Genomic DNA, 26,491 nt, shown 5'->3' on the forward strand with positions numbered 1-26,491 from the left:
TTTTTTTTTATGATTTTTGAAAAGCCCTCATAGGTAATATCATTTCTCTCATGAATGATGTCAGGATTGTCTCGCATTCTGAAAAGAACAAGAAATTTAAATGCCTCAGTATGGAAAAGGAAAAAGAAGCATTGGATATAAAAAGGAAATTGACATTTCATTAATAAGCAAAAAGTTCAATAACAAGACTGAATATTTACAAGAACTTTGAAAGAAAAAAATTCATAAAAGACTGGGCTGACTTGCCCCTACAAGACGACTAACAAAAAGAGACGAAAGCAAAAAACTTTGGCTTTATCAATTCTTCGAGTGGTTCGGAAATGGTTCTGTCAGGACTGCCGGCTGCTTTCTTCCTCGTCCTCTATCAGCTCACTTTTGTCAATGCAGTCTTGTATCATGTGCTTGAGGACAAAATAGTGCTCCGTGTCGTGCCCTGTTGCCCTATGGTACTTGCAGAATTGGTCCTTGAACTTTCCCAAGATTACGGGAGGATCCGCGATTTTAGGGAGTTTGATCATCCCGTGCTTTAACAGGTAATCCAGAATTGCTTCCATAGTTTGATCTAAAGGAGTGAAGACTCGATCTTTCTCCCACTTGATGTACTTGGGCTTCTCCTGCAGATCACCTTTTTGTTGAAAGCCAATTGGAAGCGGTTTATCATTGTTTTTAAAGGATTTCTCCTTCTGCCCCTTGTTCTGATCTACTCTCGGACCACTGCCACTGTTGTTCTTGTTTCTCTTGCTGCTGCTGCCAAGATTATTGCAGGAGGTATCAACTGAATGAGCGAATTGCTCCTTTTTCTTCTGGTCTTGGACATTCTTGACCAGAGGCGTGCCCTCGTAAAGTCCGCTTTCTATTCCTGCTTCGAGCCATTCGGCCCGCTCAATCAATTTGATGAAGAATTTCGTCGGGGAAGTGGCGATGAGGCTTCTTATGGGCTGAGATAAATTGTTGAGGATCACCTGCAGTGCGTGCTCCTCTGGAATGAGCACCTTTATCTTATTATAGGTGCTTCTCCACCTGTGAATGAAATCACCTGCTCTTTTATTCTCTCCTTGCTTCAGGTTGTAAAGATGATTTAATGTAGGTGAGGCTTCAGTGTTGAATAAGAAGCGCTCGATGAACAAATTTACTACCTTATCGAACTCTCGTAGTTCGATAGGATTCACGTGGTCAGCATACCATTTGGCTGCTACACCCTCTAGACTGCGGGGAAAACAGATGAATAGAGCCCTGTTATCTTTCCTGAAACGGCTGCACTCTGCATAAAAGGTGGCTAAATGGGCTTTAGGGTTGCCAGTTCCATCAAACTTGAGAAATTTATGAGGAAGGTTCTCCAGATTATCATCCCCATCTAGACCATCGTAAAAATCTTCGCCAGTGTAGGTCTGCTTGCCCTTACCCTTGGCTTGAATGTCCTTAATTGCTCGATTCATCTCCTTCATCTGCTTGCTCATCAGGTCCTCTGCTGGAGCCCCAGACTTGGGCTTGTTGATGGATTCAGGCTCTTCTGCAACTATTTTTAAGGACTGCCTTGGAGGATTCTGTTTGTAGACAATCTGCTCTTCTTCTTCCGATTCTTCCTCGACTGACTTCGATTCCTCAGAATTAGTGTCTGGCTGTACCTTCTTCCTGATGATTCAGATTTGCTTTTTCACAGGCTTCTTTCTCAGCTTTCTTTTAGGAACTGCCTCTTTCAGCTTGGCCTCGGCTTGTTCCGACATCATCATCGCCATCATCTTTTGGAACATATCATACATAGCGGGGTCTATGTCATCTTTCTTGTTCTGACCCTGTCCCCTGACTGATTTAGGAGAGCTCATCCCTTCTGCCTCACTGTCGCTGAGTTGAGGAACTGTTTCTTTTTCCGCTCTTGTCTGAACCATTTTTGAATATCAGTGCTCTTTGTAGAGGAAAGAGGAGGTTTTTAGACCAGAGAAACTTTTCGAAGAAGTTTTGACAAGAGGAAGGATTTAGGTTGAAATCTAAAAAAATTGTATCCCTTTACTAGGGATTGAGTCGTCACAAAATTTGTGAAAATTGCGCTGTTTACTCTACGAGGGAGAGTAACCAACTAAAAATATGAAAGAAAATACCATTTTGAAAAGGATATCTCTTGACGGAAAGAGATTTTTATGAAAATATAAACAAGAATATAAAATCAGAAGAAAATAAGAGGAAAAATGGAATTTTGAAAATAAATGGTAAAGATTTTAAAAATTTAAAGAATTTGCAGGCAGGATCAGAAGAATTTGTAAGGAATTTAGAGGAAGAGAAAGGAAAATACACCTGGGGTTTTAGAGAAAAAAAAGGAAAATTTTGAAATATATGCCCAGGGTTTTGGAAAATATAAGGAAGATATAAAAAAATATCATACAATCACAGATATACAAGCAAGGATATACAAACAGCACTCCCTAAAGCTGACTCTATATGCAATATTTGAAATGACTGATAGGACCTTAATCCTAACTTTAAGATTTATATCATCTGATTCCAATCAAGGTACGTCGATATACTCAAGCCGAAGCTCGAAGTACGTGGCATATAAGATATCTCTTCAGTTCTAAGGTAAAGGCTTCCCAACATCCTTGAGCACCTACCGATATTCCTCGGACTATGGCCCTTAGGTACGTGGTAGGGGGGTGCGAACCCAAATAAGTGGTCCAGTTGTGAGGCTCTCTCCCGAACTATGGTTCAGTGAGACAGCCCAGCAACGTGAAGACCGGGACAATATAGGTAGGGATGTTTTCAAAATATGATCAACATGCAATAAAATCAGAAGGCTCTAATGCAAGTCCTAAAGAGATAGAATTTAAATGAACAGAAGCCTACACTTGCATATATTGTTTTGCATTCAATCCCTAAAATTAAGGAGAGTTGTATTTAAGACCTAAGTCTAATGTGAACATGGAATAATCTCCTCAATATGGTCCTACCAAACCATACTTAGATCCTATATGCAATGATGTCAGCTTAAGGAGAGAGTCTAGGCTCCTAAGGTTTGCATGGAAAATAAAGCTGACATATGTAGAATAAAGACTTAGATGATATTAAAGCAAAGCAAAGGCATAGATCCAACCGGACGAAGACGAAGTCCCATCACGGTCGCCAAAATTGTGATCATCGCAAAATTTTTCCTCTCTTGTGGTTTCTCTCTCTTCCTTCTCTTTTCCTTTTCTAACTTCTATTTTCCTCCTTTTTGAAGGAAGAAAAATAAAAGAAAGAAAAGAGAGAAGAGAAAAGAAAGAAGAGAGAAGAGAGATAGGAATCCTTATGCAGGTTTTCACTTGACCTTGATTTGAAAAGTATTTAGAAATTTAACTCGCCTCCGTTTTGAAAATTTGCAGGAAAAATGGAGAGATGGGATTCGCTCGTCGGTACGAGGTTTGACCGTTCCTGGCGCGTTTACCAGGGATAATCGAACCAAGGATCGAATCTATGCCTTTTGCTTTGCCTAAATATAATCTAAGAATTTATTCTAACTCTAAAAGATCTAAATGCACAAAGAATCATGCTTGTGCGATGCAAGGATGTATGCTCTTTTGAAAAAGAATGTTTTGGAAATTTCCAAGTATTCTGAGATGAATTTGATAAGGGAGTGAAGAAATGATTAAATCTGACTTAGAACTTGAGATAGATCAGAGAAGTTCTAAGTCTTTGAAGTAAATCAGAGTTTAGAAGAATAAATCTTGATTTTGAGAAAAGAATGATTTGAAGCTTTGAAGTGAAAGGCAATGAAGTTTCAAAGTCGGAAATGGACTTTGAAATTTAATCATGGATTTAGGAGAAGAAGATGAAATTTTGAAGTGATATTGAATTCGAATCTTAGAATGGATTTGAGAAAATCAAGTGGTATTTAAGAATGGAAATGGATTTAAGAGATTCAGATTAAATCCGAAAATGGATTTGAAATCTAGAATTAGAATTGGATTCCGGATCCTAAACAGAATGGGATCCGAGATTTTAGAATCCAAGATGGACTTGGGTTGTGGATCCTAAAAATGGAGTGGATCTGAAGTCTGAGATCCAAATGTAGAATTGGGTTCTGGATCCTAAGATGGATTTTTTATCTGAAGTTTGAGATCCAATGTAGAGTTAGACTCTGGATCCTAAGATGGATTTGGATCTGAAGTCTGAGATCCAAGGTGAAATTGGATTTTGGATCCTAAAATAGATTTGGATCTGAAATCTGAGATATAAGGTGAAACTGGATCCTGGATCCTAAAGGAAATTTTGGATCTGAAGATGGGATCCAAAAAGTAGTGTTGAATTCTGGATCCTAAAATGGAATTGGATCTGAAGTCTGAGATCCAATGTAGAATTGGATTCTGAACCCTAAGATGGAATTTGGATCGGAAGCCTGAGATCCAAAATGTGGTCGGATTCCGGATCCTAAGGAAATTTTGGATCTGAAATCTGAGATCCAAAGTAGAATCGGGTTCTGGATCCTAGAATGGGTTTTGGATCTATAATCTGAGATCAAAGAGTGAAGATTTATACATGGAAATTTGGATCCAAGTTGAGATTAGGATCTATCCTTGGAATTTTGATTTGAGATTTTGAATTCTGAACATATAAGTGGATTTCAAAGCCAAATTTAGACTTTGAACTTGAAAACTTGAATTTTGGAATTTAGAAGATGAATCAAGAACTTCCAAGTTTGAATTGAACTTGGAAAATGAAATTTAGAATTTGAATCTTTAATGTACAAAATGAATTTCAAAATTACATTAGACCTTGAATTTTGAAGTTTTGAATTTGGATTTTAGAAGATGAAAGAAATCACAAAGTTAAATTGAACTTTGAAATTGAATGGAGTTTTGAATATAAAATGAATTTGAATTTTCAAAGTCAAATTGGACTCTGAAGATGAGATAGAATTTGATGAAGTAGAAATTGAAGAGAGATATTCAATATTACTTGGATTTTTGAAAAAGAATTTTGAAAATATGATGCAATTCTATCCTATATGATGAATGAATTTAAAGGATTTGAAATTGGATTTGAAAAGCTATTCTATTCTTTAAATGAATTAAAATAAGATTGAAGATATAATACATCCTTGACTATCGTCATTGAATGTATTATATAATAATCTATATTTAAATTCAAGGGAAGAATAAAATACATTTGGTGCTTTTATAGAATTTAAAATAAAATGAACTCTCAATATACCCTGACTATGGCCATTGGTATATATTTTGAGCTAATTTTAAGTTAAATTCTGATAAAAGAAGAAAATATTTGAAAATATGATGATTTTTTGAAGAGGATCCAGTGCGGATCCAGTGTTATTTTATAAAAGATAAAAATCCTAAGTCTTGTTTACATCCCGACTATGGCCGTTGATGTAAATCATCAACTTAGGACTAGTTTACCTCTTATGAAATGGTGCACGTGCCATTCGTGTTGCCATTTGTGAGAATTTTGAGAAATAAAGGAAAAATGCATGAAGAATAAGTAATTCATGATATTTACAATGCTCATTCATTCTAATCTAAAACGGAAAATATAAATTCTCATTCAAAATCTAACTATTACAACATATAGAATCAAATTTACCACTCCAAGTAATGATATTTTCTACATACTCCCTGCAAAACAACTGGATTAACATAAAAATAGAAGAAAGTTATGCATATCACATAGATTTTAATGGTAAAATTGCTCACATGCCCAGATATACATGATGAAAAGATGGATAATGACATATACACTTATATACATATATCTATACATGCATACATATGTATATATAGGTATATATATATATATGTGCATATATATATATATATGGCATGTAATGAAGTAAGGGACTATAGCAATAAATGATGGAATGGACATTATGCTGAAATATGAATGGTTTGGAGAATATACAACAGGAATAAAATGTGTAGTGAAGCAAATGTTGGTGAAAATTTCTAAGGAGGTAGGTTGTGAAGATGATGAATGGTATATGGATGCAGGGTATTGTCATGTGACAATGAACCAGGTGTTGCTGAAGAAGCATTTGGTGAATGGAACATCACAACAATTGCTTAGACACTACTATGAATAAGTGAGGAATTACAGTAGTGAGCATTACTGTAAGTATATGGAGATTACAGCAATGTTTGGACATTGTTGTAAGTGAGTGGAACATCACAGCAATGCTAAGCATTGTTGTGAATGAGTGAGAGGTTTCATTTGTGGGTAGAATAGGCTGGAGGTGAGGTAGTGTTGTGTAATGGAAAAAAGATGCTGTAAGCTGCAAAGGTGCTACAACAAATGGTGTTGTGAGCACGCACAGGTGTTATATATTGATGCTGGTAAGTGGAAGTGTGGTTGGGGATGCTTAATGAAATGTGATAGGAAGTATACAAGCTATGCTGGGGGATAAAACTTTCATAATAAAAAAAATTTTAGAGATTCATTAGAGTTTTGAGGTAAAATTTAGACTGAACTTCCTGCAAGATGTTTGATCAAGAGGTTATGTAAGGACATGATGAGTGCAATCATCAAGGGAAAACAGACATGTTGTCTGTAATGCATTCTCCAAAGGAAAGAGGTGACAGGATAATACCATTTACAACAAGGTGCTGTAGGTATAGAGAGGAGGGCAGCTGGATGTTTAATGTATCTCATAATGATGACAAACTATATGTACTCTGTAATGCAGCAGGCACATACACATACACTCACACATATATATATATATATATATATATATATATATATATATATATATATATATATATATATATATATATATATATATATGTATATATATATGTATATATATATATACATATATATACATATATATATATATATATGTATATATATGCTATGATCACTATGATGGTCACCATTGCGGCTACAGGAGTATGAATTCGGCTACTCTGAAGAAACTTTGATGTGCTAGCATGAATTTTGCTACTCTGAAGAAATTCAGATGAGCTAATGATATGCTGCCAAGGAAAAGCAATGAAACCCATCGGTCTACTCTCTTTTTCTTTTTTTTTTAGGATGTGCAGCATATGCTCTCAACATATGAGGATATCTCAACATCACACAATTATGCTAGCGAGATCAACATTTTCTTTGGAAAAGTTGAGTTCCACTGCACAGTCAGGTCTGTCTTTGCTTTTCTATCAAATGCCTAACCCACATTCTGTTAAATCTGTCAATAGCTACCAGAGACATTCGGTCGAGCAGCATATCTATGTTTATATCTTTTTCTTTTTACTAGGATAACAACCTTATACCTGTGAAGTAATTCATCAAGCACTTAACAAGCATAATCCACAAAGTCAAAATTCACGCATAGACCCATGTGTCCCATTTCTCGGAAAAACTATATACATATTATATATATATATTTATATATATATATGTATATATACATATATATTTATATATATATATATATATATATATATATATTAGCTTCATCTTTGTTTACTGACGAGAATTCCAAAGTCCATCATTCATTATTAAGTACCAGCTTTGAACTCCTTTAGAAGTCAGGTTTCTCCTTAAACATACCCCAATAATGAAATATGACCGATAGTTGGAAAATGTTCTACCCAATATTGGCTTTATTGAAATTGACGCATCTTGACCCTGCAATAATCTCTAGATGTTCCAGGACTTCACAAAGCAAGAGAAAATGTATATATTACTTAAAAAAAAATCTCATCTATTCCCTTGATTCAGCCAAGCTCTTCATTCCCTGTGCACCAAATGACACGCATATAAGTTCTGGTAATATGTAAGTAGGAAATGATTTTTTTATCAGTGTGCAACAAAATGCTTTAACATCAGTCTTTCCTCTTTAAAATGATGTCAAAATAAACTATCAGATTACTCCTAACCCAACATTTACATAAAACAGTAGTCTAAAGATTCTTGGGATCACTTACACTTAAGTATTCAGGAAAGCCACGATTATACAATATGAACTTTTGCTTACAGACTCCTTTCAGCAGCAAGACACCAGCAGGAAGGCCATGATTCTATTTCTGAATTTCTCAGGAAAGGCAGCATCCAGAAAATTGTTGCACTGGTTAGGAGATTTCGCTTTTTCTAAGATAGGAAAATGTACACTCAGCAACATCCATGAGGTCAACAATGTTTATTTCAGTAAAAAAAAAAAGAACCTGCATTCTCTTTAATTCACAGATGAACCCATGAAAGGAGTACCAGGGAAATCTACCTGTCTTGTATATGATATCATGGGTCGTTGAAGCAGGAGATCCTGATCATTGGATGATTAACAGTGAACAGGGTGCCCGAAAATCAATGGATGGTTGAGAACACACTCCAATTATCAAAGAGTGAAACAGAAAATTATATGTTATGCAGGAATTGCAAGAAAATGCGAGAAATAGGATATGAAAAAGAGATGCAAAGTGACAAGGGGAAAAGATCGTGCATATTCTCAGAATGGCATGAAACAATATATGTTGTTCTGCTTATTAAAAAAAAAAAAATCCTTAAAAGAACTGCCGAGATTTCATATTAGGATTAGATCAATCCTGAGTTTTACTAATTAAGATACCAAATCAAATCGATATCCCGATGAACCGATATATTTACACATCGCAATTGATTAATAGATGGGAAATTTTGTTATGAACCAGAAATACCACTAGATCTAATGAACAATCAACTAGTTAAAAAAAAAAAAAAAAAGGGAAGGGAAAAACAGAAAACCAACAAAAAGAATGCTGCTCTATTATTGGAATGGAATAAAGCAAGATAAAAGGCATATAAAAAAAAGGAGAGAAGAATATAGGAAGTATGTTGGAAGGTGGATTTCCACTTGCTATAGCAATGGAGGGTCGATCCTGCTATATACAGGTCGATCCCTTCCATAATGCTGTGAAAGGAAAATTTAAAACCGAAGATTTGAGAACCAGGAATCTCCATAAAAAATCACAATAAAGCAAAGAGGAGGAAGATTGGACACTTACCTGCAGCTCTACCAAGATCTGGAATGAAAGGGGAGTCTTGCCCCTTTCCTGCTGTAGGGATGATCTACCCTTTTCAACCCCAATTTGCTTGCAGAGGAGCGTGGATGAAGAATGGATCAGAGGCGAATGATCGATAGACAAAGGGGCTGAAGGAACTGGATGACACTGAGGAGGTGGGAGACCGATAGTGAAGGAGAAGAAGGTGGAGAGGCAGAAGATCGATCATTCATGAAGAAATAAATGGCAGGGTGAAGGCGGATCCTTGCTCCCTCTGCGTGATCCTCTTTTTAAGAGTGAAGAAGAGCCTTCGAGAGAGGATTTGTTGGAGATGGAGGGAGATCCAACGGGAGAGGAGGTGATGGAGGGCGCACGGGAGGATGGCCATTGCCATTTTCTCCAATTTGCAAAGAGGGGGCTCCTTTTCAAAAATTTCCTAAAAAATGGTTTTGTTTTTCAAAAACCATTTCAAGAGAGGGTTTTATCAAAAAGTTTAAAAAAGAGGGTAGGTTACATAGTTTCTGAATTTTTTGGATTTTTGATTTTCTCATTTTTTGTTCTTTTCTTAAATATATATATATATATATATATATATATATATTTGTACTTTTTGAAGACAAAATTCTAGAAACTTGGGATTTTTGACTACTTTTTTACAAAATTTCAAAAATATTTACAAAAGCAGAGCTTTTCTGAAAAGTCAAGTTTATTTTGGTGAAATTTCTTTAGAAGAATGGGTTTGGACCCAAGTTTAAAAAAAAAAAATGTCCGAGTTTTTGAAACTTGAATCGAGAAATACAACGTGATGGATCCAAACAGATGTTGGATGGACTGTCCAAGCTATTTAAAATCTATTTTTGGTATTTTCTATAAATTTAATTTTAAATTTGGACGATGAGACTCAGATTTGGATCTGGACAATGGATCCAGATCCAAAATCAATTTAAACATATAAAATGAATTTAATTTCAATAAAGCTTGAGAAATGAACTGGAATTTAGATTAAAAATGACTCATTTGCTCAAAAAATGAATTTAGGGGCAAAAAGGGAATATTTAAAAGATTTTGAAAAATTTGGGGTGTTCACAATGACCACCGCAAATGCCTTCATGTGCCTCTTGCATAACTTCTTTGGCTTCTTTTTCGTCCAACCATCTGGAATATTCAGAACTGAATCCACGACGATAAATGACGTCGGCAAGAATAAAATATCGAACGGACATACGCTGAATTGCTCGTTGCTCTTTCTTTGAGAGTTTTGTAGGAAATTCACCAATTTTAACGAAATTCTTGATGTCATGATACCAGGGCTTTTCCTTTTGCTCGGCCTTGTTTATCCGCTCTACTAGGACGAAGGCAGGTTGATCAAGTCTGCCAATTTCAAAGGAGCGACAAGATTCTCCACTCTTGAAAGACATGATGGATCCCAAATTGGCTAAACTATCTGCAACTTGATTGAAATCTCTCTTGATATGGAAAAGTTGGAATTCTTTGAAATTGTTGGCAAGAGCTGAGACAATCTTCTGATAAGGGAGTAATTTCTGATCCTTCACTTGCCATTCAGCTAAGACTTGGTTGACGACGAGCAAAGAGTCGCCATAAGCATGCACTCTTTTGACATTGAAGTCTTGTAGAATTTTCAGACCCTTTATCAAAGCTTCATACTCGGCCATATTATGAGTGCACTAAAAATCCAATTTGAGAGAAAAGTATCTAAATTATGCTCTATTTTTCCTAGAACTTGGAAAATACTTTGAAATCTCATTTGAAAATTTAGAATTCTGAGAAAATCAAATCCTGAGAAAACTTGGCAACTCCTTGAGAAAATTGATTTTTCTGAAATTGAAACTGGAAAATGAATTTGAAAATAATGCAATTTGAATGCTATGAATGAATGAATATGAATTTGAAAGGGAATTTTGATTGAGGAATTGAGAAATCCTTTTCAAACTTGGAGAAATACAATGCATATTTGAAGTTAGCCTAAGAGTGTAGGCTGAATGTGGCTAATATGAAGATCATAAATCTAGGTTTCATTTGTATTCTGACTATGGCCAAAAATACAAATTCCACCAAGTTTATAAACTTCATAAGAGCTTGTGCACGTGCCATTCGTGTCAACCATAGTAAATTTGAAATAAATGCACATGAATCATATATCAAATATTGGAATTTGCAGAAATTAAACTATATGCAATGCAGTCCTATTCTAAGCAGAAAATGTAACTCTTATTCCAAATATTACATTGCTTTTTACATTGAATTGAATAAAATAAAGAAAGAAAATAACTAAGTCTTCTTCTTGGATGTTTCTGCAAAACTAGAAAACAAGGTTAGCACAAAATTGTAGGTTTTATTGAATTTATTTGAAAATATCAGAAATTATCGAATATTATTCAGATATAAACCCAAATTCTTACCCCCTTTGATATAAACATAATAAATAATGAATAAATTTTGGAAATAAACTTGAAAATTCGAAATTGTGATCAAAATGACCAAAATACCCCTAATGACCTTGAAATCAGGGTTTTCTAAAAGATTTTTTGTAAATTTTGGAATTTTGAAATTTTAAAAATCAAATGAAATAAATCAAACACAATATGATTAAATATGATGATATGCATGAAGATTTATGAAATTAGAAATTGAAATTTTGAAATTTAGGTCAAAATGACCAAAATACCCCTGATAACAAGACTAAGGCCTTGAAACCAGGGTTTTCTAAAATACATTTTGCAAAATTGAAAAATATGAAATGCAAATGAGATTAAAATTAACCCTAATATGATTATACATGCTCATGTACATGATAAAAACCCTAAAATGGCGAAAATATCAAAAAATATCAAATTTAACCTGATTTTCGCCTTATTTTAAAGATAAACTAACACATGGAGCAAATGAACTTGGAATTAAGCCAAATTTGGCATAGACACCTAAAATAACCCTAAAGCAGAATGGATCTCGAAAATCTAATTTTTTTGTATGTTCTTAATATGGAAAATAGTTAAAATCCTAAGAAAATCAAAATTTTGCCTAAATTGCTGATTCTAAAGGTGATTTTGGATATCAAACCTTCATACAAGTTTCCCAAATTTTATGGGGTGATAGAGGACAGTAAGGTAAGAATTTTTGCCTTTTACAATTTCTGGTTTTGACCTATGGTCGGCAAGTCGGATCAGAATCCGGCGACTCTAGGATTTGGGAGAAACAGACAGGTTTCAGTAGAAAATGTGTGAAAAATAGTAAACAGATGTGAAAAAAGCTGAAATTGTGGGAAACTGACCCTGACAAACATAGAGAAATTTGATATTTTTGCATCATTGGGATTTGGGTTACGGTTTGGAAAAGGGTACACTGTTATCAGAGACCCAAATCTCTGGAATTTCTGGATATTGGAATTTGTCAGACAGAAAATAAAATTTCAAGAAAAATACTGAAACAATTTCCAAAATCTTCAAATTTTGCAAAATGACAGGAAAATATGTTAGAAACAACTTTCGTGTTGAAAGTTTTCGCAGACGAGCTACAGGTTGAATGGACATGGTGCATTAGGGTATGTCTATAACCTGATGAAGGAAAATCAAGATTTTTCCAGAGGTCTGGGAAATTCAATTTTTGACAGAGGCCAAAACTAATTGGAAAAACCTAAAAATTTTCAGATCATTAGTAGATTCAATTACAAATTCACTGTAATTTTTGGAGGACAATACGAATCTCCCACAAGGGTGGTGCCGGAGGTTCTTGTCTGCTAAAGTACACACTGGAAGTTCTGAGAGACAGAAAACCCGATGTAGGGTTTGATCGATTTAGATAGGTTCCGAAACCCGGATTGAATCAAATTTTCGACAGTAAAACAAAGACGTGTAAACCTAGTTACTCTAAAATTTACAAAATTTTTAAATGCAAAAACTTACATAAAATGATGCATGAACTTTGCACAAAGTTGCAGTTCTATGGATTCTAAATCAACCATTAATAAAACTATGTAAAATGCCTAATGAAATTGAATTAAATGCAATTTTTAGATATGAAATTATATAAAACATGAAAATAAAATCAAAATCATCATAAAGGGGTGCATGACCTATTTTGATATTGTCTTTCAAAATGAGGGATTCACTCCAATAGATGGATGAACCTCGTCGTTTATTTAGCCTGAAGAATGTAAAATGAAATCCTATCATAAATAAATTATGAATAATGCATTCATACAATTGCTAATTCAATTTTTTATTTAATTACATGGCATCCATACAAAAAAAAATGAAATAAAATAAAAACTTCAAACCAAAGGATGACAAGGGTGGATTTCATAGGGGCTTTATTAAGAGTGAAAAAGGCATGACAAAAGGGGACGATGGGCTCACCTTGGATCAGTGAAAAGGAAAACATTGTTGCGGTATATAGGTGCTTGTGATGATTGAGGATGCGGCTATGCTGCCCGGAGGTGCCGGCTGGACTTGAATGGAGATGACCGGAGGTGGCTGCTGTGGATGAACTTGGAGTGGCTAATAGCAATGGTGGTGCGCCGGCTGGAGCTAACTGAAGGGAGAGGCTTGCAGTTGGAGATGACTGGAGGTGCTGGGCGTGGAGGCTTCAAAGAGGTGTTGGTGGCTTGAACCGACTGGGTGTGGAGGCTTCAAAGAGATGCTGCTAGTGGCTTGAACCGGCTGGGCGTGGAGACTTCAAAGAGGTGCTGCTGGTGGCTTGAACCGGCTGGGCGTGGAGGCTAGTGGTTGTTGGCTGGGAGCTTGAGGGTGGCTTTAATGGGGAAACTACTGTAGAGAGGTTGGAAGGTTGTTGTGGCTGTAGCAGCCAAGGAAGGAATAATAGAGGTAAAGAGAGAGAGAGAGAGAGAGAGAGAGAGAGAGAGAGAGAGAGAGAGATGTGTTAAGGGGCAAGAGAGAGAGATGTGTAGGGAAATAGCAAGGGAGTAAGGAAGAAAGGGGAAAGAAGGAAGGGAAGGAAAAGGAAAGAAGAGGAGAAGAAGGAAAAGGAAAGAAAGGGGAAGAAAGGAGAGGGAAAGGAAGAAAGGAAATAAGGCTAGACAATGCCATACATGAGTGGAGGGAGAGGAAAGAAAGGAAGAAAGAAAGAAAGAAAAGAAAAAGGAAGGAAAAAGGAAGAAAAGAAAGAAAGAAGAAATAAAAATGAAAAAAGAAAATGAAGGAAGAAAGAAAGGAAATGGGCTGGATTGAGGGCTAGGGTGGTCGACCCCCTTGTGGGTCCCACCTTAGAAAAAATAAAATAAAAAAATAAAATTAAACAAACAAAAAAATAAAGAAAAAAGTATTTTTTTTCTTTTTTATAAATTAAAATAGAAAATGCAAATGGATGGACCATCTCAGAGCAGGTCTAAATTCCACTTTTGAAACTCATTTTGACGATTGGATGGGTAAAATAGTCTTTCCAAAAAATTTCCAGACAAAACGAGCTATTTTTGGCAGTTTTTGAAACGAGCTCGGATTTTGAAGTTCAATACCCCGTTGCGAAGCAAATCCAGTGTAGAATTTGAAAATTTGAGTTTGAAATAAATCCAGACTGTTTTTCTTGAGAAAATATTTCTAAATTTAGACTCTCGGGGGTAAAAATGTCAATTTTGGAAACCCAGGGTTTGAAATTGATTTTTGAAAACTTTTAAAACTCAATCTAGATTGAAATTTATAAAACTGGAGTTCTGGACTTCGAAAATGGAATGAATTGTTAGGAAATGCTGAGAAATGATATAAAATGATGAGAAATGACATGCAAAATGCAGACCCTGAATGAAGAATTTTGGATGTTAGACCCCGATTGGCAGTTGTACCAGTTCACAAAGCATTAAAATTGATAAAATTTGCAAAATAGCTCAAGAAATGGTTTTGGGGCTCTACCGGGCCAGAGTGACACTGAAAATTGGGGTTTGAGCTGAATCAAACTGAAATGAGTTGGATTGAACTCGATTCTAGAGTTTCAGAACTCAAATAAACTAACCAGACACTGACTCAACTGAATTTTCAAGAAAAGCTGTCATTTTTAGAGAAATGGTACGGAATGATCACTGGAGTGAAATGAATTACGAACCTGAACTGGGTTTGAGCTGAAACAAAGGTTACTAATACTGAGATGAACTAAAATTAAAGCTCAAACACTAGCTCAACGGACTGAACTCAGCTCAGTTTCAGCTGAAAGAGTTGAAACAGGCTAAAATGGGCTCCTAGACACTTAGAAATAGTTTTGAACTGAAACTGGAGCACTTGAACTCCTGGTGAGCTCAAGTTAGACTTTGAGGAATATGACTGACTATGAATGACTGACTCAGAGACAATTGGCTTGAATTTGAGTGCGAAATGAGCTAATTTCTGAAGAAATGATCTCATTTTGGCAGGAATGGTCAGAAATGAAAATGGTTTGTTCATTGTGAGCTCAGATGAGCTTGAAATAACTGATATTCTAAATGTTTTGAACTGACCAGTGAGCTTTATTTACTCCGACTGATTGGGGTCTAGGATGACCTAGGGGTAAAATGGTAATTTTCCTAATAAAAGTTGGTAAAATGGTGATTTTTTGAAACTAACTCGGGGTTTGACTCCTACACTGACCTAACAGGGTTGGCACTGCCTGAGGAGTATTGTTTTTAGAATGGATGAAGAAAATTTGGGGTGTTTACAGATGCCAATTGTCGCAGCGAAATATCACGCTATAGAGGACTACCACTGGTGTTCCGAACATGCCACTATTGTGGCTGCGAGAATGCGGTTTGGAGGGTGCGGTTGCTGCCAAAATTTGCAGCAACCCGCGTGCTATCCGAAGGATTATTCTTAGTGGTACACAGGATAGTCGGGCATGGGATGCACCTGACATCCGATAGCACACCTGGTGCACTAGGGTGGCTGCAGTCACGCCCACGGCCTGACAGGGTCCTAAGGGCATGGACCACCATGCCTGGCCATGGTGACCAACTCGGGTCACCACTCGGTGTGCTACAATAGAATGATCTCACCCAAAGAAAGGGGAACGGGGGCTGGTGCAGGTCTGATCTAAATCAAACCTACCTTGTTGAGTCTGCAAGTGGTGTCGAAGGCACCAAAAGGGGCTACAACAAACCCAATTGGAGAGGCCTTGCTGCAGTTCAGACTGCAGCCATGCACCCAGACTTACATCTGCATGGGTGCAGCTGCATTGCGAGGCAACCCTGATCGAGACCTGACTCAGTCTCGGGAGTTGACCCCCTGACAGGTCTGGACTTGTTCAAGACTGTGTTAGGCCTGCAAACCGAGCACAAAGTGCGACATTGTTGCAGGGAGGTCTGGACTGTAGCGCACAGTCCCACACTCGGGTGTGGGTGCTGCTGCAGTGGACCAGACTATAATAGCACTGAAGGGTGCATGCAGTCCGCGAAAAGGAGGGGACTACGTAGCTGGGTTGGGCCAGGTTGCACACCACTGCAAAGGGAAAGAGGGACTGAGGGTGCCAGGTCTAGCCCACGGTGCAGCTGCACCTAGACAGAACAAGGGTGAGTCGGGTCTTGCTGCAACCAAAAGTGAGAGGGGGATCCACGTGTGTGCCCAGCCTTGACCCAACAAGGGGTTATACCAGGTCACATCGGCTGGCAGGCCAAGCAGGTCTGAATCATGTAGTTCAAACCTTGTCTAGCCTACCTCAGTCGGCGCCCAGGCCTGCTAACCGAATGGAGGAGATGAGCTTGGTCCCATCCCCTCCATTGTCGGTTGTATCGCAACAGTCAGAGTGTGTGGTGCCAGAATAGCAGCCCCTTGCTATCAACACAGCAAGGGTGCGATTCCAGCCAACCCCCACCCAGATATCCCACGAGCATGGGCTTCCCATGGCCATGGAGACGTCATGGAAAAACCTAGCCACTGTGAGGAAACAACAATTGCAAAATTGAGAAGGGGACAACAAGGGATGCTAAAATGCCATAAGCAAACATCAAGCTTTAAAGAACATGGTGTGTATGTGAGCAACGTGAACAAAGTAATAAAAAACACAAAACCCATTGGGCTTCCCAAATCTGCCTATCTCCCGTATATGCACATATGCATTAGAGAGCTTGCTTCATGCTAGGAAATTCATATTTCACTAAATGGAATCCATAGAACGAAAAGTAATCTCACCTTGCGATTTTCTTTCCAGGACGGTGGAGAAGAGAGGATCCCCTCTTGCTTGGGGGTGTAGGAAGGAGTCCCATGTGGTACCCGACCCTACACTCTAGCAAGAAGAGAGGAGAAAGAGGGTCTCACAGTTTTGGAGAGAGAAGAGAGAGAGAGGGGAGAGAGAAAAGAGAGGAGAGAATGAACTCTCTCTCTCTCCTTCTTAAGGTTTTATAGTTTTAGGGTTTTAATCAAACGGTTGGGACTTAATCTGAAAAATGAAGGGTTGTGGTTCATTCACTTAAGTGTCACACCCTTCTAGCCGGTGGCACTTTTGTAAATAAACCCTTCAGCCCAAAAATGCCCCTATGTGCTTCTATCTTTTGAAGTTTTTTGAAATATCTTTCAATAGTACCCCCTCTAGAGCCCTACACGCCCTCTAAGGTTTGTAAATCTTTCAAAAATGCCTCCACACGCCCTCTTGAGTGAAAATATTTTATTTATTTCATTTTATTTGAAACTACATAGGTTTTTTTTTTTTGAAATGATCTTTCTAAATTCTGGTAAAACCTTAAAAATTCTTTAAAACCATATTCTTTGCCAAAATGTGTAGAATGAAATGGGTTTGATCATATAAAATTTTTTGATGGTGCAATCCAAATGGTTTTATGCATTTGAATAAAAACTTAGGGATTTAGTATAATATCGTTACAACAAGTATTCATTCTAGGGTTTCGTGGATATATTTGTATATATATACATATGAATACATACACATGTATATATATATATATATATATATATATATGTATATATATATATGTATATATATATATGTATGTATGTCCTCAAAAATACCTGAAATTCTATCATGAATTGAATTTTTCTCAAGAAATTTGCGGGTCTTACACATTTTATGTTGGTCAACTAAAAGGAATGAGGAAAAAAACCTCGGTATGACCGACAAAGGAAAAATTCAATGATGTTGAGAAGCCAAAAATGAATCGATATTAATTATAGCAATGGAACATTTTTAAGGGCAGTTCTTCTAGCAATAAGGTAGTGAAAATGTACTATGCGGTATAGAACCCACTTCATTTCTCCAAGCATTCAAGCATAATGAATTACCTACAAAAGTGATCTTTCAAGTATCTCCAAGTTGAAGGATGATATGAGAGTTTTAGATCTCTAAAGACAAAGAAGACTCAGATCGTCACCAAGTTGAAGGCTGATGCGATAAACTTCCCCCATAAAATGCTTGATTTACGGTACAAGGAATAGATTTTTTAACCAAGAAAGACACAACATGTTTATAAGAGGAGAATTCTCAATTGTCACCAAGTTAAAGGCTGACATGAGAGTCTAATCCCTGGGGACAAGAAAGACTCTAATCATCTCCGAGTTGAAGAAGAATGTGACATGCTCTTCTAGGAAAAAATTGAAATATCTCCAAGTTGAAGGCTGATAGGCCAAGCTTCCCGCCAAACCCCAAAAGGGCTTAAATTTATAGTTTATGTATCTAAGAATGCAAAAAGATATGATGGGTAAACCTCGGATATCAAACTTCCAAATTGCCAAGAATCGTCTTCACTTATATGAAATTCCTTTGTCAATATCTTTTCATTTTCTTACTTCTATGAAACTGAGAATGATTCCTTTCTTTTCATATCAAGGAAATGGATAGCTTCCTTGAAAAAACCCGATAGCAACAACTTGAATTTGATTCTTGATTTTATGAGGTTAAGCCTAATTGGAGGTAATACTTTAGGTAGAAGAGAGAATATCTTTTGCACATACATGCACATTTCAAACATTTTGATCAACTACAATTTCTATCTTATTGGCAATTTTTCCTGATCATCCTGATATGAAGCGAGAGCCTGAATTCTTTTTGATGTATCCTTGCACCTTTTTATCATCCCTCTTTAGGATTTGAAAATCTGGATTTTCAAAGTCCTTCCCATCTTTTTGGTTTGAGTGCCTGGGATCTCAAATCTTTTGCACATTGCCTATTTTCTCCACTGTCCCACCATAGACAGTTCCAGCTCAGGTTAAGGTTGACCTGAAATTTCACAAAAGGTTATTTTAAAAGCTTATTTTGTCTCAGTCATGAGACCCCTCTTTACAAACTTCCCTTTTCAAAGCTTTAGGTACCCCATTTTTCTCACATTTTGTAAGCCCTTTCGGATTTCGTGCAAAATCCTGAAGCCCCATCACGGTTTCCTCACCCCCTTTCAATCAAAAGCCATTTGTCTTTGAGGATTCTGTTCTTTTCAACCATTTATATTAAGGGATAAACCTAAATCTTTGGTCGCAAGACCGCCCCTTTGTTTCAAATTTCCCTTTTTAAAGGCTTTCAGGGAATTTGTTACACCTCTTTCTGGGATTGCTCACCCCTTTTATCCAAGTTCTTTATTTTCGAGGATTCCATTATTTCCTTTCCATTCAGGTTAAGGGTTAAGCCTGAGCCTCATTCTATGAGGTGAATTTTCTTCCCGTTTAGGTTAAGGGTTAAGCCTAAGCCTCATTCTATGAGGTGAATTTCATTCCCGTTCAGGTTAAGGGTTAAGCCTGAGCCTCATTCCATGAGGTGAATTTCCTTCCCGTTCAGGTTAAGGGTTAAGCCTGAGCCTCATTCCATGAGGTGGAGGTGAATTTTCTTTCCATTCAGGTTAAGGGTTAAGCCTTAACCTCACTCTATGAGGTGTTTTTTCTTCTCGTTCAGGTTAAGAGTTAAACCTGAAATTTTGCAAAAGGCCATTTTTAAAAGCTCTCTATGTCACAGTCATGAGGCCCCCCTTTATTAATCTCCCTTTTCAAAGCTTTTAGGGACCTAGTTTTTCTCACCTTTTGCAAACTCTTTCAGATTTTTGGCAAAACCCGAAAGATCCGTCACAGTTTCCTCATTCCTTTTTATCAAAGTTCTTTATTTTTGAGGATTTCATTCTTTTCAAAGTCGTTCAGGATAAAGTATTAAACCTGAACCTTATTTTATGATGGATTTTCAAAATCAATTCTTCCACACTCAGTTTAGATTTTCTAACTAAGGCATTTTTGTTATTGTAAGTTTGGTGTGTTTTTCTTTGCCACTAAGCCCGACTTCCAACTGGCTTAGTAGCAAAGAGAGGCATCTGTAAACACCCCAAATTTTCCAGGTTCATCTCTAGACACTCCGCTCATAGATGTCGACCCTGTTGTATAGTGTAGGAGTCTAACTCCTAGGTCTATTCCAGTTTAGAGGTCATTATACCCCGTTTTACCTATAAAATTACCATTTTATCCCTAAGTCATCTTAGATCCTTATCAGTTAAACCCAGCCAAGCTCATTTTAACTTCAGAAGAGTTAGAATGTTAGTCATTTCTAGCTCACCTGAGCTCACGATGAGTGAACTTTGTTTATTTCAGCTAAGTTTGGTTCATTTTACATAGAAATGAGCTCAATTTTAGCTCGAATTCTACCCAATTGTCTCTGAGTCATTTTATTTCAGGCGACCCTATTCCCTTGTGTCTAATTTGAGCTCATCAGAAGTTTAAGCAGTCCAGTTCAAGTTCAAATTTGTTTCCCATATTATTGGAGTCCATTTTAGCTTAGTTCAACTCACTTCAGCTAGAATTGAGCTAATTCTTGTCAGCCCAGCTAGTGTTTAAGCTTCATATTTAGTTTATTTTAGTTTAGGTGACCTTTATTCTAGTTCACATTTAGTATACTTTCGTTACACACTTCACTCTACAATGAAATTCTCATTATTTCTCTAAGAATTGCATCTGTTTTCGTTCACATGATCTAGAAGTCTAGTTGAGTTAGTGTCTTTTTAGTTTATCTGAGTTTAGAAACCCTAGAACCTAGTTCAACCTTGTTCAAACTAGTCTGCCAAGTGTCACTCTTCGCCCTGCAGGGCAAAACCATTTATGATCTTAGTCATTCCTACTCGGAGTGACAATTTAGTCAAATTTCTAGTCCAAACTTGGATCAATTCTTTTTCTAAAATTGTATATATATCCGAGAATCATTTCATGTTTCAATTTGGATCAAATCCAATGTTGGATATGATATCCAATATCTATTTTCTATCCTTGACCTAGATCTCCTATTCAATTCATTTTATTATCTATATCCAGAGTCCAATTTGCTTTTTGAACTTGGATTATCTCATCATATATCCAGGATCCAATTATTTATCATTCCATATTCATTCTTCAATTTTCACATCCAAGATCCATTTACATCACAGTATCTTGATCTGAATCCATTTTCCAATTCTATCCTTGACCTAGGATCCAACTTATTCTTTTCATTATTTAGGATCCATTTTAAGTGTTTTATCTTTGATCCAGGATCTTTTATCATTTTCAAACACGGATCAGACTCATGGTCCAAGATCCAGATCTACTTATCATTTGAAAACTTCGGATCCATATCTGAATTCAAACCTTCTTCTAATTTCAAACCTGGGTTCAAAACTGATCTTTTAAATCTAAAACCTAGTGCTCTACACTTGATATTTTGAAATGTTTTTTTTAGAAAAACATTTTTTTCAATGTGTCAGATCTGGATCCGGATCGAATTTATGATATGGATTTTTATCAAGCTCAAATTTTAAAGTGGATCTTAGATCCAATCCAAATCCAAAATACCCACTATAGGTGGCGTCACCTATGGATTCCTCTTTTCACTTTGTTCTTCTTGTTATTTTAAAAATCTATTTGATTTAGGATTTTGATTTTTATCCTTTTGATTTTATCTTTTGTTTTTAAAACCTTTTTAAACCTTTTACTTGTTTTTAAAAATCAAATGTGGGGCCCACCTAGGTGTCGCCACATTTGAATTTTTTTATTAGAGTTTTAATTAGTTTGAAATTAGAAAAGTCAAAACAAACATTTAAATTAGAACTCCTCTAGGAAAATCACCCCTTCTAAAAAACCCTAATTAATTGCTAATTAAGCAAACCCTAGAATCCCTATTGGTTGTACTTTTGTAATGGTATTTTTAAAAGATATTTTTAATAAAGGATTTGGAAAATTATTAACCAAAAATAATAAAAACCAACTTTCCACGAATGTGGCAAGTACGAGTCGAATCCTCAAGGAATGAGAAATATTCAAATTAATTCTAAAAAAAATAATTTATTAATATCAGAAATGTAACAACTAAGTCAAATAATACAATTGTAATTAAGTTACAAACTAAAACAAAAATTAACTAAAAACAAGTTTCTAAAGTCTTCTCCAGATCGCCAGGGGTATTTTTGTCTTTTCACTATAGCTACATTTGTGCTCTCATTCTGAATACACCTTGTGACCTGTTGTAAACCTATCAACCTAAAACACAATAAGATACAAAATTAGTATACAATTATGATAAGTATTTCTAAAAATTACACTAAAACTAATTCTACAAGGAATTACTGAAACAAAATTACAATTAAAAATCAAAAGTAACTAAAATGCAATTTCTAATTAAACTAACTAATTAATTGAAATCTAACTAAACTAACTACTACAAATATACTAACTAAAATACAGAAAAACAAGAAAAACTATCGAAAATCAATTAATTAGACAAATGAATATTTTGCCCTCAATATAGTGCAAAATTGGAATCAGATAAGTTTTCAAAAACAGACTGTTTGTATGCCCAAACAGAGTTCAAATTTGATGATTTTTCCTACGTTCTCTTTCTGACAGATTCAAGAATCTGTCAGATTTTACCGATCTCAAAAATTCATTTGGGAGCCCTAGATATAAGTGTTTCAAGTTCAAAAAAAAATTGAAAACAGTTCTGTCCCAAAATTGGAATTTTTAAAATTTCAGTTTTTGCAAAACACTTAAAAATCCAACTAAATCAACTCCAATTGAGCTGATTTTTGGTTTGCTGACAATTAACACTCCAATAAAGAGAATAAAACAAGAATTTCATAAAAACTCTGAAAAAATGCACCTAAAATATTGAGTACAATTTGGTGCTAAATCCGGTTTTGACATTCAGTGCACTATTCACTTTCACCAATTCAATTCATGTACTAATAGATTAGGCACATGCAATAACAGTCATTATCAATCCTAAGACTAACTAAATAATAGTAAATAACATTAATTATGCTAAGGAATGAAATCAACAAGAACTACCTACGTTACTTGAAAGAATTCAAATTAATTCTACAATAAAATACTAAACTATATGCAATTGCTACACTAACTTGAAATAGAATGCATCTATGAACTAGAATAGCTAAATTAATGAAGTATATAATCTTACTACAATTAACCTAATGTAAACTAACTAATGAATTTAAAAAAGAAAAATTGAATTTAAAACTAACTCTAAATTAAGGTTATAAACTAACTAAACTTAACTAGTGTTAATTGACCTCAATAGGGTTAGTTGACCTAACTAGGATCTAAAGGGGACAGTTATGGGTTTGACTTTGACATAGGCATTCACGCCCCCCTAGGTGGACCCACTATGATTAGTCACTAATTAACCAAGGTTAGACTTTCCTAATAGAACACTCTACACGATTTTTAATTAAGACCTAACCACTATACCTAGTTACTAAAAATAATCAAAGCAATTAAATTAAAACATGGAAAGCAAGGAAAGAAGATTCAAATAAAAATCTAGCCTAAGAATAAAATGGAAACTAAATCAAGACAATTCCAAGACACCCTTTACTTACCAAAAATGACATTGCATGATTTTCCTAAACTAATCACTTACCCTAATTAAAACTAATTAATTCAAATATAGAATTTATCTAAGAACAAAAATAGAAGTTACAATAAGACCTAAAACAACTATCAATTACTTACCTAAAATGACATGAGCCCACCACACGAATTTTGAAAACTCTACTTACAAGTCAATACTTACTAGAAAAAGGTCATTCCTTTGTTAACTTATTTAAAATCTATGACTTCCTAAAATTATACTAAAAATCTCACTTACCTAAAGGATTGGACAAGAATTCAAAAATTTCCTAAAACACCATTCACGATTTTGAGCATTACATCTAAAAAATCCACACTATTTAAAAATTTCACAAAGACACCTATTTACCACTTGAGTCTTACTCACAACTGTAAACACCCCAAATTTTCCTCCTCATTCAGTATTCATCCATTTCATGTGTCATTGCTTATCATTGCATGAATTCAGCATACCATTTCATCGCATTGCATGGCATAACATGTCATTACATCTCATTTTTGAGATCCAGCACTCCTGTTTTCAAAATATTTAATCCAGATTCGAGTTTTAAAACTTTTCTTTCAAAATCAATTTTAAAACCTTGGTTTTTAATCAACATTATGTCATTCGCCAACCCCCAGGACCTCATATTTTGAAGTGTTTTTCTCAAAAAATAATCTTGATTTGTTTTAAACTCAATTTTCAACTGATTTCAATTCTCAAATGAGACCCATTTAGGTGGCGTCACTTCTGGATTCCTGCATTTATCAAAAATCTCAAAAATTTTAGAGTCCTAGTTGGATCAGGACTCTTTTTCTGGAGTCTTAGTCGGATCAAAACTCTACTTTTCACTACCTTTTTACCTGTTTTCGGAGAAAACCTTTTAAAATCTTTTGTTTTGGCCAAAATTTTAGAGTCCTAGTTGGATCAGGACTCTTCTTCCAGAGTCCAGTCGAATCAGGACTCTTCTTCAGGGTTTCAATTGGATTGGGACTCTAATCTTTTACAACTATTTTATCCATTTTTAATCAAATCTTTCAAAATGAGTCAGAAACTCAGAGTTTCAGTCAAAGCAGGACTCTGTTCAGAGAATCCTAGTTGGATCAGGACTCTGATCTTGATTTCAATTTTGAGAGAATCTTTCAGAAATCTTTCAATCTACCAAAAGTATTACACTTTTATCAAAGAATTTTAAAATTCTGAGGTTTTATCTCAGAGTCCTGATCAAATCAGGACTCTACCCCATAGTCCTTATCGAAGTAGGACTCTATCCAAAATTGATTTTTATACTTCATTTTCACTGGTTTTCAAAAGCTTTACCCAAATTTCATCATTTGCTTATCAGAAAACTAAAATTCTTAGAGTTCTGATCGAATCAGGACTCTTTCTTAGAGTCCTAATCAGATCAGGACTCTGAACCAAAACTTCAATTTTATCTTGTTTTTAACTGTTTTTCAAAATTCTCTCATTTGTTTTCTCAGAAAATCCAAAAATCTGAGAGTCCTACTTCAATTAGAACTCTGTCCCCAGAGTCTCAGTTGAATCAGAACTTTGTTTTATTCCAATATTTATTATTGTTTTCGTTGTTTTCACAAGTTCTTTTAACTGTTTTTCAAAAAATACCAAAAAAATCTAGAGTTTCAGTCTGATCAGGACTCTGTCCCAGAGTCCTAATCCAGTCAGGAGTTTGTTCTAGAGTCTGTTTTTACTTCTATTTTCATTTATTTTCATTTGTTTTTCAAAAATTAGGTCATTTTATAGAGTCCAGTTAATTCAGGACTCTATTTCAGAGTTCTGATTGAGTTAGGAGTCTAACCCTGACTGTATTTTCTGACTTGTTTTACCATTTTCGATTAAATCTTTTCAAAAACTCCTTCATTTGGCTTTTAAAAGACAAAATCACAGAGTCCTAAAAATCCAGGACTCTAGCCCAGAGTTCCAGTTCGCTTAGAACTCTATTTTCAAAACTTTGAATTTCAACTGTTGATTTTAACCCTTTTTTAAAGCCATTTTTAGTATTTATTTCAAGTTTTTCAAAACTTTGATGTGGGGCCCACCCCATTGGTGCCATATCTAGAGGAGTTCTGACTCAGTTGGAACTCTATGCCATTTCAAAAACTTTTAATTCCAAGTCTACTTTTGAATCTCTTTTGAAAAACCTCTCATTTTCAAGTTTTAAAATCGTTTTTGAAAATTCAAGTGGGGCCCACTCGGGGTGGCGCCACATTTGAAGAAGTCAAGGTTAGACTAGGGTTATTCATTGTCCTAGTTAGCTTAGGGGTTTAGAGGAGTCAAAATCAATTTTGAAAATCCATTTTATTTAAGTTTTAAACCATTGGTTTTTAAAGGTTTTAAATTCAAGTTTTTAAAACCAAATGTGGGTCCATACTAGGTGGTGCCACATTTGAACTTTTTAGGGTTTAATTAGGTGTTAATTAGGGGATTAATTAGAGTCCATTTAGGTTAGAATTCTCTAAAAAAATCGTCCTCCCCATGTGGTTTATCAAAAACAATTAAAAAGAGTCCAAAAAAATCAAAACTCTTCCTAAACAAATAAAAAAAAAAATCTGTAAATAGGGGACCTAAAGGGGGTCAAAGGGAGCTCTTTTTCTCTCAAATTTTCGTGGCCTCTCTCTCCTCTCCAGCACCTCCACCTTCCTCCATTGCAGCTTCAGCCCCAAGGTGAGTTATTTAATATTATTTTATTATTTTTTATTAGTTTTTTATGATTTTTCAATAGATTTCACCAT

Source organism: Nuphar pumila, chromosome 9, assembly GCF_984573655.1.
Source record: "Nuphar pumila chromosome 9, dmNupPumi1.hap1.1, whole genome shotgun sequence".
NCBI lineage: Eukaryota > Viridiplantae > Streptophyta > Magnoliopsida > Nymphaeales > Nymphaeaceae > Nuphar > Nuphar pumila.